Source organism: Homarus americanus, unplaced genomic scaffold (genome assembly GCF_018991925.1).
Source record: "Homarus americanus isolate GMGI-L3 unplaced genomic scaffold, GMGI_Hamer_2.0 scaffold31361, whole genome shotgun sequence".
Classification (NCBI taxonomy): domain Eukaryota; kingdom Metazoa; phylum Arthropoda; class Malacostraca; order Decapoda; family Nephropidae; genus Homarus; species Homarus americanus.
Window position 1 is genome coordinate 11,822 of NW_024727936.1, and position 13,868 is coordinate 25,689.

At 38.9% G+C, this 13,868-nt stretch overlaps 1 pseudogene; it reads right to left on the minus strand.

The window, feature by feature from the left end:
- Nucleotides 1-2,011: 2,011 nt before the first annotated feature.
- On the minus strand, nucleotides 2,012-11,254 carry LOC121865965 (annotated as a pseudogene).
- Between the last annotated feature and the right edge of the window lie 2,614 nt (nucleotides 11,255-13,868).

Sequence of the window (13,868 nt, forward strand, 5' to 3'; positions counted from 1 at the left end):
ACTCTAGGATAAAACTGCTCTTACTGACTCTACGAGATAAAACTGCTCTTACTGACTCTCTGAGGATAAACTGCTCTTACTGACTCTCTGAAGATAAAACTGCTGCAGCTCTCTGATAAACTGCTCTTACTGACTCTACGAGATAAAACTGCTCTTACGCTCTCGAGATCTGCTCTTACTGACTCTCGGGATAAAACTGCTCTTACTGACTCTCTGAGGATAAACTGCTCTACTGACTCTACGAGATAAAACTGCTCTTACTGACTCTACGAGATAAAACTGCTCTTACTGACTCTCTACGAGATAACTGCTCTTACTGACTCTACAGGATAAAACTGCTCTTCTGACTCTCTGAGATAACTGCTCTACTGACTCTACGGGATAAAACTGCTCTTACTGACTCTCTGAGATAAAACTGCTCTTACTGACTCTCTGAGGATAAAACTGCTCTTACTGACTCTACAGATAAAACGCTCTTACTGACTCCAGATAAACTGCTCTTACTGACTCTCGGGATAAAACTGCTCTTACTGACTCTCTGGGATAAAACTGCTTACTGACTCTCACAGGAAAACGCTCTTCTTACTGACTCTCTGAGATAAAACTGCTCTTACCGACTCTCCGGATAAAACTGCTCTTACTGACTCTCCGAGATAAACTGCTCTTACTGACTCTCACGGGATAAACTGCTCTTACTGACTCTACGGGATAACTTTGCTCTTACAGCTCTCCAGGGGATAAAACTGTTCTTACTGACTCTACAGGATAAAACTGCTCTTACTGACTCTCAGGGATAAAACTGCCTGACTCTGGATAAACTGCTCTTACTGACTCTACAGGATAAAACTGCTCTTACCCACTCTCGAGGATAAAACTGCTCTTACTGACTCTCACGGATAACACTCTTCTGACTCTACGGGATAAAACTGCTCTTACTGACTCTCTGAGGATAACTGCTCTTACTGACTCTCACGGGATAAAACTGCTCTTACTGACTCTCGGGATAAAACTGCTCTTACTGACTCTCTGAGGATAAACTGCTCTTACTGACTCTACGGGATAAAACTGCTCTTACTGACTCTCACGGATAAACTGCTCTTACTGACTCTCACAGATAAAACTGCTCTTACTGACTCTCTGAGGATAAACTGCTCTTACTGACTCTCTGGGATAAAACTGCTCTTACTGACTCTCTGAGATAAAAACTGCTCTTACTGACTCTCTGAGATAAAACTGCTCTTACTGACTCTACGGGATAAACTGCTCTTACTGACTCTCTGGGATAAAACTGCTCTTACTGACTCTACAGGATAAAACTGCTCTTACTGACTCTCTGGGATAAAACTGCTCTTACTGACTCTCTGGGATAAAACTGCTCTTACTGACTCTCGGGATAAAACTGCTCTTACTGACTCTCAGGGATAAAACTGCTCTTACTGACTCTCGGGATAAAACTGCTCTTACTGACTCACGGGATAAAAACTGCTCTACTGACTCTCACGAGATAACTTCTCTTACTGACTCTCACGGGATAAAACTGCTCTTACTGACTCTCAGGATAAAACTGCTCTTACTGACTCTACGGGATAAAACTGCTCTTACTGACTCTACGAGATAAAACTGCTCTTACTGACTCTACGGGATAAAACTGCTCTTACTGACTCTCTGGGATAAAACTGCTCTTACTGACTCTACGGGATAAAACTGCTCTTACTGACTCTCTGAGGGATAAAACTGCTCTTACTGACTCTACGGGATAAAACCGCTCTTACTGACTCTACGGGATAAAACTGCTCTTACTGACTCTTATCAACTTATAAATCAACTCTCATCTTTTATTGAATTTTCTCTCCCTTCATTTATCTTCTTTCTTGGCATTGAGAATTACAGCAGTATTATGAACACAGACAGACACACACTAACCTTTGCAAGATATTTCCGGGACTTGGACTCATTCTGGTGACGGGAGGCGTGGAGGTAACAGGTTATAGCAGCCCAGGTTGGTGTGTGTGGGTCCACGTGTGAAGAGGGCCTCCAGGTGACCCCCCACAGAGCCCAGGCCTTGACCAGAGTGTCGTGGAGCTGGACCGCTGCACTTAAGGCTTTGTTAGCTTCTTCACTGCGACCTGGTCAATTACGGAATTAAACATTTCAAATGATCAGATTAAATACCTATTACCAATCAGTGGACCAACAGTACCAATCACTGGACCAACAGTACCAATCACAACAATCACTGATATTATTATTATAACATAAAAGGGAATTAACTACCTGGTTATCACACAGTAATTAAGATAACAGAGGTAGGTGTGTGTGTGTGTGTGTGTGTGTGTGTGTGTGTGTGTGTGTGTGTGTGTGTGTGTGTGTGTGTATGTAGTGCGGTTTTTGAAAGACATGGCAGCCAGAAGGCTGAAAATATACAGTTACATATTTGGGGAATGGGTTCTGAATTACAAATAATATACAAGTACATAAGTGACACAAATAAGACATATAATAACTAGATGTGGAAAGCTCAAACTACAGTTCATTTCACATAGTGACAGTGTGAGGCAGTGTTTACCGGAGTGAATACACTGATTTATTACATGTTATTGATAATTTTTACAATGGTTGGGACTGGGCTGTTCTTATAGCGATCAGTTCGTGCAGTATGGGCTGGATGCGGTTTGTGGTGTGAACAGTGTGTGTGTGTGTGTGTGTGTGTGTGTGTGTGTGTGTGTGTGTGTGTGTGTGTGTGTGTGTGTGTGTGTGTGTGTGTGTGTGTGTTCATAACAGCTGCTCAATAATAATAAAAGACTTTTAAACATGTTCAGTACAGGTACAGTATATATGTGTGACTTACCTAACTGAGAGAGGAACATGCCTTTGAGGGCGTAGAACTCTGCCGTCATGTCCTTGTTGAAGAATTTCAAGTTAGTTGACTCGATCACCTGCAGACCCTGTTAAAGAACACCCAGTGTTAATATATAATAATACTTATTATACACCACCACCAGGGACTTACAAGACCAGTTCACAGGTGTATGGTGAGGGAGGCACTGTACTACATGGTGACCAGACAACAAGACCAGTTCACAGGTGTATGGTGAGGGAGGCACTGTACTACATGGTGACCAGACAACAAGACCAGTTCACAGGTGTATGGTGAGGGAGGCACTGTACTACATGGTGACCAGACAACAAGACCAGTTCACAGGTGTATGGTGAGGGAGGCACTGTACTACATGGTGACCAGACAACAAGACCAGTTCACAGGTGTATGGTGAGGGAGGCACTGTACTACATGGTGATGAGATGTTTGGGAGGTGGACAGCTTACTGTATAATGTTGGGTTATAAGAGGTGAGCCATAACTGTCACCTTCTGTGGTGCCTCAATGATGCGTCCACTGTTTGGTATTATTCACTCACTAAAACACATGATGGACTTACTTCCTGCAGATCATTTTTGCCCATCCCTGAAGCTGTGGCCGTCTGGTGGTAACACTTGACCTGCTGCCTGATCTTCTGGAAACAGTCCACTACTGGAACAGAAGGGATTGTGTGTATCCTCGACAGGGAGTCCAGACACACACCACTCAGATTGTGCTTGCGAGCGATCTTGCCAAAATGGATGATCGCTTGCGACGTGGACACCAAGCATACTCTGAGAGCAATGTTTGAAACATATAAGAGATCAAGTCACATTAAAAATTTTCCACAGTGTTATTAGAGTTTTCCAATTATATTATTCAAACTAAAAGTGACCGTTTTAAATCATCCTCTTAACTAAATTTTCTTTCATTAAGGTAACTCCAGGTGAGCTGTAAACATATCTTTATTTATAGTTACTAATATTGGTGCCACATGTTGAGTAAAGTGCAGCATGTAACTTACACACACGGTATGCTGGAGGTGTGAAGGTGAGGCCTAACTTACACACACTGTATGCTGGAGGTGTGAAGGTGAGGCCTAACTTACACACACTGTATGGAGGTGTGAAGGTGAGGCTAACCCACATCTGGGTTGAGAGCCTACACACTGTATGCTGGAGGTGTGAAGGTGAGGTCTAACACACACACACTGTATGCTGGAGGTGTGGTGAGGCTAACACACACACTGTATGCTGGAGGTGTGAGGTGAGGTCTAACACACACACTGTATGCTGGAGGTGTGAAGGTGAGGCCTAACACACACACACTGTATGCTGGAGGGTGTGAAGGTGAGGCCTAACACACACACTGTATGCTGGAGGTGTGAAGGTGAGGTCTAACACACACACTGTATGCTGAGGTGCTAACACACACACTTGCTGGAGGTGTGGTGACCCCTTATGCTGGAGGTGAGGTGCTAACACACACTGTATGCTGGAGGTGTGGTGAGGCCTAACCACACACACTGTATGCTGGAGGTGTGAAGGTGAGGCCTAACTTACACACACTGTATGCTGGAGGTGTGAAGGTGACCTAACACACACACACATAACACTTATGCTGGAGGTGGGTGGGCAACACACACTGTATGCTGGAGGTGTGAAGGTGAGGCCTAACTTACACACACTCAACAATCAAGAGACCAACAAGCCAGTAATGGTTATATTCACAAGGTCTTGTTAGTTACTCAGGTCAATTACATTTTCTCGGAATTCCTTCAACAACGAAGAATTTTAAACTGGACCAAATATATGACAGACAAAACAGTTATATATATATATACAGTATTACCCCGCCTAACGGTTTCGCCGACGTTTACCGTATACGCGGTGCCTTGCCAGAAACTGAACTTTCACTTAACTCGGATTTTTCCACATATCGCGGTGAGTGTCCTCTCGAGCGCTATTAGATTTCCCTACCGCCACCCTGCCTGACTGCCTGTTTAGCTCATAAAATTCATACAAATTACCCGGCCAGAATATAATTTACATTGCTGGAATTCTTATAATTTGGTGATCATTTTGAATATAAACATCATATATTTTGCATTAGACATACAAATTTTAGATAAAATTTTTTCTCTGAGTAACTATGTTATCTTTTGTGCAAAATATATGACATTATATTCAAAATATTCCTCAGTCTTACAAGAATCCAGCAATGTCAATTATATTATCCTAACTTTAGTTTGAGGTATTATTTATTACTAAGTTAAATATTCTGGTTTTCCCACACATCTCCTTGGGACGGTTGGTGGGGGGTGGGGGGAGGGAGGGACCGACCGACCATCTGTTACCCTGTGAAGAATATTTTTTTTATTAACTGAAGATATTTGTTTTAGCTCATAAAATTCATACAAATTACGGTCAGAATATAATTTACATTGCTGAATTCTTATAATTTGATGATCATTTTGAATATAAACATCATATATTTTGCATTAGACACACAAATTTTTAGATAAAATGTTTTCTCTGAGTAGATATGTTCTCTTTTGTGCAAATATATGACATTTATATTCAAAATATTCCTGGTCTTACAAGGTAGCAATGTCAATTGTATTATCTAACTTTAGTTTGAGTATTATTTATTAAATTTAGTGGTTTTTCCCCAAAAATTTCTCACAGAGGGAAGAGCCAGCAGTGTAGTGTGAGAAGAGGGGGAGGAGTTGAGTCCATTATTTGAATGGACATTAACTTGACGACTGTATTTCTCTATTTCTCTTAAGTATTAATTGTGTGCATGTACCATCATAAAATTAAGATGTTATTTTACTACAACATAGTTATGTGTCGTCAAAAAGTGGAGTTTAGGGGTCGGGCAGTTTCTATTGGAATTAATCCCATATGTTCTGTTGTTCACTTAGCGGGACCCTCTGGGTTCTATTGACCGCGTTAAATTGAATTAACTAATATATATATATATAAATATATATATATATATATATATATATATATATATATATATATATATATATATATATATATATATATAACACACACACACACACACACACACACACACACACACACACACACACACACAGTATTACCCCGCTTTACACGGTTTCACTTTTCGCGATTTCTCGATTTCTCATTTACGTGGTACCTTGCCAACCTTGCCAGAACCTAACTTTCACTTTCCGCGGTGCATCTACTCATATCTGGCGTGAAGTATAATTTTTTTTTTTATTTAGCTCATAAAATTCATACAAATTACTGGACCAGAATATAATTTACATTGCTGGAATTCTTACAATATGATGATCATTTTGAATATAAACATCATGGATTTTGCATTAGACATAAAATTTTAGATCTAATGTAATAATTTGGTTTACACAAAAGCAAGTATTTTATCTTTTGTGCAAAATATATGAAGTTTACATTCAAAATATTCTGACCTGCAAGGAATCCAGAAATGTCAATTATATTATCCTAACTTTAGTCTGAGGTATTATTTATTTACTAAATGTTAAAATTTAGTGTTTCCCAATCATTTCTCAGAGGTAGGGGCCAGTGAGCTGGGATTTGGAGTCCATTATTTGAATGGACTTAACCTGGCAAACTGTATTTCTCTTGAATATTAGTGTGTGAGCATACCATCATAAAAATTTAGATGTTATTTTTACTACAACATAGGTATTGTGTCAGAAAAAGTGGGTTTGGGGGTCAGCCAGTCTCTGTGGAATTAATCCCATATGTTATGTTGTTCACTTCTGTCATTACCCTGTGGGTTCAATTGACCCGTCGAGTACTACTGTGTGTGTGTGTGTGTGTGTGTGTGTGTGTGTGTGTGTGTGTGTATATATATATATATATATATATATATATATATATATATATATATATAAGCGGTCAATTGAACCCAGGGTCGCGTTAAGTGAAATCACTGATAAGTGAACAACAGAACATATGGGATTAATTCAATAAACACCCCAAACTCCCTTTGAAGGCACATACCTATGTTGTAGTAAAATAACATCTTAATTTGCCAGTGGTACATGCACACAATGTCATAAGAGAAATAGAAATACATTAAGCCAGTTAATGTCCATTCAAATAATGGACTCAACTCCTCCCCCTCTCACACTACAGCCGGCTAACAGATGGTCGGTCGGTCCCTCCTCCCCCCACCCCACCAGCCCGTCCCAAGGAGATGTGTGGGATAACCTCAAACTAAAGTTAGGAAAATATAATTGACATTGCTGGATTCATGTAAGACCAAGAATATTTTGAATATAAATGTCATATATTTTTGGACAAAAGATAACATAGTTACCTAGAGAAAAAAATTTTTATCTAAAATTGTAAGTTTAAAAGCAAAATATATGATGTTTATATTCAAAATGATCACCAAATTATAAATTCCAGCAATGTAAATTATATTCTGACCGGGTAATTTGTATGAATTTTATGAGCTAAAACAAATATCTTCAGTTAATAAAAAAATAATCTTCCACGACACTATCTGTCAATCAAAGTACCCCTGCCTCCCCCCTCTTCCAACCGCGGGGTCAGTCCCAACCCTCCCCACCCCCAATCCTCCCCTCCAGAGTTTTTAACATTTAGTAAATAATACCTCAGATTAAAGTTAGGATAATATAATTGACATTGCTGGATTCCTTAGACCAGGAATATTTGAATATAAATGTCATATATTTGGACAAAAAATACCATAGTTACCTAGAGAAAAAATTTTATCTAAAAATTGTAAGTTTAAACAAAATATATGATGTTTATATTCAAAATGATCACCAAATTATAAGAATTCCAGCAATGTAAATTATATTCTGACGGGTAATTTGTATGAATTTTATGAGCTAAAACAAATATCTTCAGTTAATAAAATATAATAATTCTTCAAGAAAGTGGGAATGATGGTCGGTTCGGTCGGTCGGTCCCTCCTCCTCCCCCACCCCCACCAACCGTCCCAAGGAGATGTGTGATAACCACTAAATTTTAATAAATAATACCTCAAACTAAAGTTAGGATAATATAATTGACATTGCTGGATTCCTTGTAAGACCAGGAATATTTTGAAATATAATGTCATATATACAAAAGATAACATAGTTACCTAGAAAAATTTTTATCTAAAATTGTAAGTTTAAGCAAAATATATGATATTTATATTCAAAATGATCACCAAATTATAAGAATTCCAGCAATGTAAATTATATTCTGGCCTTTAATTTGTATGAATTTTATGAGCCAAAAACACAAAATGGTGCAGGGAATTGTAAAATCTAAAAATACGTCTCGGACACTACCGCAGATATGTGGAAAAACCAAGTAAGTGAAAGTTCAGCTTTGGCAAGGCACAGATATGCGAATACAGGCTCGATGAACAGGTTTTGTGTGAAATATAAAGGATTATATGCCAAATTAAGTTATATGGACTAAAATGAAGTGTATGTATATATATATATATATATATATATATATATATATATATATATATATATATATATATATATATATATATATATATATATATATATATATATATATATATATATATATATATATATATATATATATATATATATATATATATATATATACATTTTAGTCCATATAACACGACTTGAACATATAATCAGCGACTCACCAAGGAATCAACCCACCTACTGTGGAACTAGGAACGCCATCGCAGGCCACAAAGACACTAAAAGCAGTTCTAGACTCTGTTATATTTCACACAAAGCCTGTTCATCGAGCTGATGGCTACCGTGAACCTCACTGGGAAACTGCCCGTGCCTCTTATTTAAAAAGCAGCTTTTAATGTTCGGTGTTGTGTTTCATTACAGAAATGCTGATAATGTTCACTAGAACATTAGGTAAACACTAGCAGGAGCAGATGACCCTAGAGGTCACTCAAGGGTTACCTTCTGTCTGTGCCAGTTTAATTTGTTCATGATGAAACATCTTAATAAAAATATGAAAATGAATCTTTAAACATAAATTTATTCCTCATCTCTGTAATTTGTTTCATCAAGAACAAATTAAACTGGTACAGACAGAAGGTGAACAGATTAACTGAGCTGACAGTTAGTTGAAAATTAAAACCACGACAACTGGACGATAACATTAATAAGACCGAGACCTCACCTGGTTCTCCCCTGAATCAGTATAGTGGTTAACAATAAACTGGTAGTGGTGTTGACGCCAGGTGAAGATGTCCGACCAGTGAGACAGATCGCCGCAATGACCGCAAGACCAGTTACGCCAGGTTTTCACGATGGCTTTCATGTCGTGTAGAGAGTTTGTCCGGCCGTGAACCAAACCTTGGTGGATCTGGCAGGCTTCTTGAAGCTCCATCACCTGTTGGTACACAATTACCACACTCAACAACACCTGGTTACTAATACTGTACTGTAATATACACTGCTATACTGTACTATACTGACCTATACACTGTTATACTGCACTGTACACTGCTATACTGTACAATACTGACCTATACACTGTTATACTGTACTATACTGACCTATACACTACTATACTGTACTATACTGACCTATACACTGTTATACTGCACTGTACACTCCTATACTGTACAATACTGACTATACACTGTTATACTTGTACTATACTGACCTATTAACTACTATACTGTACTATACTGACCTATACACTGTTATACTGCACTGTACACTGCTATACTGTACAATACTGACCTATACACTGTTATACTGTACTATACTGACCTATACACTGCTATACTGTACTATACTGACCTATACACTGTTATACTGCACTGTACACTGCTATACTGTACAATACTGACCTATACACTGTTATACTGTACTATACTGACCTATACACTGCTATACTGTACTATACTACACTGTACACTGCTATACTGACCTATACACTTATCTGATATACTGCACTGTACACTGCTATACTGTACTATACTGACTATACACTGCTATACTGTACTATACTGACCTATACACTGCTATTATACTCTACTATACAGCACTGTACACTGCTATCTGTACTATACTGACCTATACACTGCTATACTGTACTATACTGACCTATACACGCTATACTGTACTATACTGACCTATACACTGTTATACTGTACTATACTACACTGTACACTGCTATACTGTACTATGCTGACCTATACACTGCTATACTGCACTATACTGACCTATACACTGCTATACTTTATACTGACTCATACACTGTTGTACTGTACTATACTGCACTGTACACTGCTATACTGTACTATGCTGACCTATACACTGTATACTGTACTATACTGCACTGTACACTGCTATACTGTACTATGCTGACCTATACACTGCTATACTGTACTATACTGACCTATACACTGTTATACTGTACTATACTGCACTGTACACTGCTATACTGTACTAAGCTGACCTATACACTGCTATACTGTACTATACTGCACTGTACACTGTTATACTGTACTATGCTGACCTATACACTACCATACTGTACTATACTGCACTGTACACTGCTATACTGTACAATACTGACCTATACACTACCATACTGTACACTGCTATACTGTACTATACTGACCTATACACTGTTATACTGTACTATACTGCACTGTACACTGCTATACTGTACTATACTGACCTATACACTGCTATACTGTACTATACTGACCTATACACTGCTATACTGTACTATACTGCACTGTTCACTGTTATACTGTACTATACTGCAATGTACACTGTTATACTGTACTATGCTGACCTATACACTGCTATACTGTACTATACTGACCTATACACTGCTATACTGTACTATACTGACCTATACACTGTTATACTGTACTATACTGACCTATACACTGTTATACTGTACTACAGGTGGACTATCAAAAATCCGGCAACCTCAGGACCTGAGGAGTGCCGGATTTTCGAAAATGCCGGAAAACTGATGGTTATATTTGCTGTATAAGTTTAACAGAAAATGACTACCTGTACAGTCCTTTAAACAAAGAAAATTAAACACTAAATGAAAAGCAAATGAAATTTTATTATATATGCTGTATACAGTATATTCAACAGAAAATTACTACCTGTACAGTCCTTTAAAAAAATAGAAAATTAAACACTAAATGAAAATCAAATGAAATTATAATGTTTATCAGGCTAAACAGCAGATGGGCTGTCAGGATTATCATCTGTATCACTGACAGTGACAACATCCTCAGCAACAGGAACAGCTTCAACTTGTCTTGAAGTTGATGGCAGTGGATTATCAAGTGTGGACACCGCTGTTGCTTCTTCCTGCTTCCTAGCTATTTTCTTGAATATATCGGGCAATGTCTGTTGCTTCATATACTTGGGTCATTCTCTAATAAGTTTATCTTGGAGCAAGAAAACATTCATGATTTCTTGTTCACTTACAAAACTTCGTTGCTCTAGTCCAGCCAGCAGTTCAGTTGTCAACTCAATTAACCTGTCAATAGAGATTCTGTCTCTCACATCTTCCTCATTTTCTTCACTGTTTTCATCTTCATCACTACCTGTACAGGCATTTCTCTCCGGACTTTTTCCGATAACAAGCAACTTACATCTATGGGTACCCGCAGCATTAGAGCAGCACATTACCGTGACGCAATCCTTCGAAGCTTTAAACCCCGATGGCGATTCTGCATCCTCAGTTGTCAGAGTTCTTTTTGGCGTACATCTCCAAACTAAGGCAGTCTCGTCAGCATTGTACACTTGTTCAGGACTTAAATGTTCATCACTAACTAACTTTGCAAATTCATCCACATAGGCACTAGCTGCATCCTTGTCTGCTGAACGTTTTTCACCACATACTGCACGAAACTGTAAGCCATGTCACGACTTGAAACGTTGCAGCCAACCTTCTGTATAGTCACACTTGTGTTGCAATCCCAGCTCTTCATGAAACACTTTGGCTTGTTCCTTTAATAAATCACCAGAAATTTCCACACCTTCATTTACACGAAGTTTAAACCAGGTTATGAGAACTTGGTCTAGTTCCGCACTTTTTCCCTCCGACATTGACTTCCTTACAAACATTTTCCCTTTTGATCCACTGTCTCATACACGCCACACAACGAGAGGCATTCAACGAAAATTGGACACACCTGAAACAATGGGGTAGCATCACACTATGACGCTGTAACCGGTGACGACAACCGCCACTACAAATAATATCAATCCCTAACTCGATCTCAACAGCTTGTATACATGAGACTGCGCCTAGGGTACAGGTACCTATGGGAGTACGTTGGCAACCCTGAGCCTGGCCGCACTGTTTGTAAACTTTGTGGCCAACCCGACTCTCACACCCTCTCTCACTACATCCTCACTTGGCCTATGACCTCCTCCTACAGGTCCCCAGCCGTTACCAACACCTCTTCCCTCCCAGACCAGATATCCCTCCTCCTAGTCACAGGCCTGGCACTTGACATTATTAGGGACCTGCCACTCTTTGCCATAAACAGATAAAATGTACCGGGAACTTTCCCCCCACACACTCATCATTCTCTCACTTTATGTAACTTGACAAAACCTATGACCCTTCAGGTTTTTACGCCCTTAATGTACGAGTCATAAAGGCAAGTATGAACTTTTCATACTTCCCTGTTGGGCGCTGTAAATGCTTCTGCGCTTCACCTTGCACAGGATGTAAGGGGGTGCCCAATAAACTAGCCCCCTCGGGGGCAAATCTGAATCTGAAATCTGATCCACTGTCAGAAAAGAACTTTAACAGTTTTTCTTTCTGTTTTTTAATATCATACACTGTTGAAGAGCCGATGCTGTATGTTTCACAAATGGTTCGCACAGACACGCCGCTATCAAGTTTTTTAAGCACTTCCACTTTCTCTGCGATCGACAACGCACGATGTTTACATTTTATGCCACCGCTTTTCTTTGCTGAATCCATGATGGGGCTATACAGCAGCAATTAAATGATAAAATCAGAAGGAATGAGCATGAATGCTTGTTAGCAGGTGCAAGCAAGACCCAACAGCTGATTCTGGAGTACAGCGCTATCAAAACAAAAACGGCACGTGAACCTACGAGATATTGGGAGCCTACGAAAAATAAAACGAGAACTTTTCTTCCCCTTTTCTACAGGTTATTATTAAATTGATACTGAGGTACTTTTTTCCATTTATTTATTACTTAATCCTATTAGTGTCCACCAGCTAGCTGTGCTTCATGTAAACAAAACTATTTCTGTACTGTACAAGAACAGCTGATCTAACCCATTTTCTTTTACTCAATTCATGGCAAACATCACTGAATCTTATTCTTTCGACATCACATTTTATAATTAGGTACTAGCTTGTGTTATTAGTGAATATGCTGTCAAATGGGGCTCCATATCTTTGAGGTGCCTAAGGCCTACGAAAGTCTTAACCCGTCACTGGGCGCTTCCAGAAAACAATGGTGCGCCAAGGCAGGAAATTTGAAAATGCTCTCCGAAATCCATGCCGGAAAACTTAAGGTTCCGGTTTATCGATTGCCGGATTTTTGATGGTCAACCTGTATACTGACCTATACACTGTTATACTGTACTATACTGACCTATACACTACTGTACTATACTGACCTATACACTGCTATACTGTACTATACTGACCTATACACTGCTATACTGTACTATACTGACCTATACACAGCTATACTGTACTATACTACACTGTACACTGTTATACTGTACTATACTGACCTATACACTGCTATACTGTACTATACTGACCTATACACTGTTATACTGTACTATACTGACCTATACACTGCTATACTGTACTATACTGACCTATACACTGTTATGCTGCACTGTACACTGCTATACTGTACAATACTGACCTATACACTGTTATACTGTACTATACTGACCTATACACTGCTATACTGTACTATACTGCACTGTCCACTGCTATACTGTACTATACTGACCAATACACTG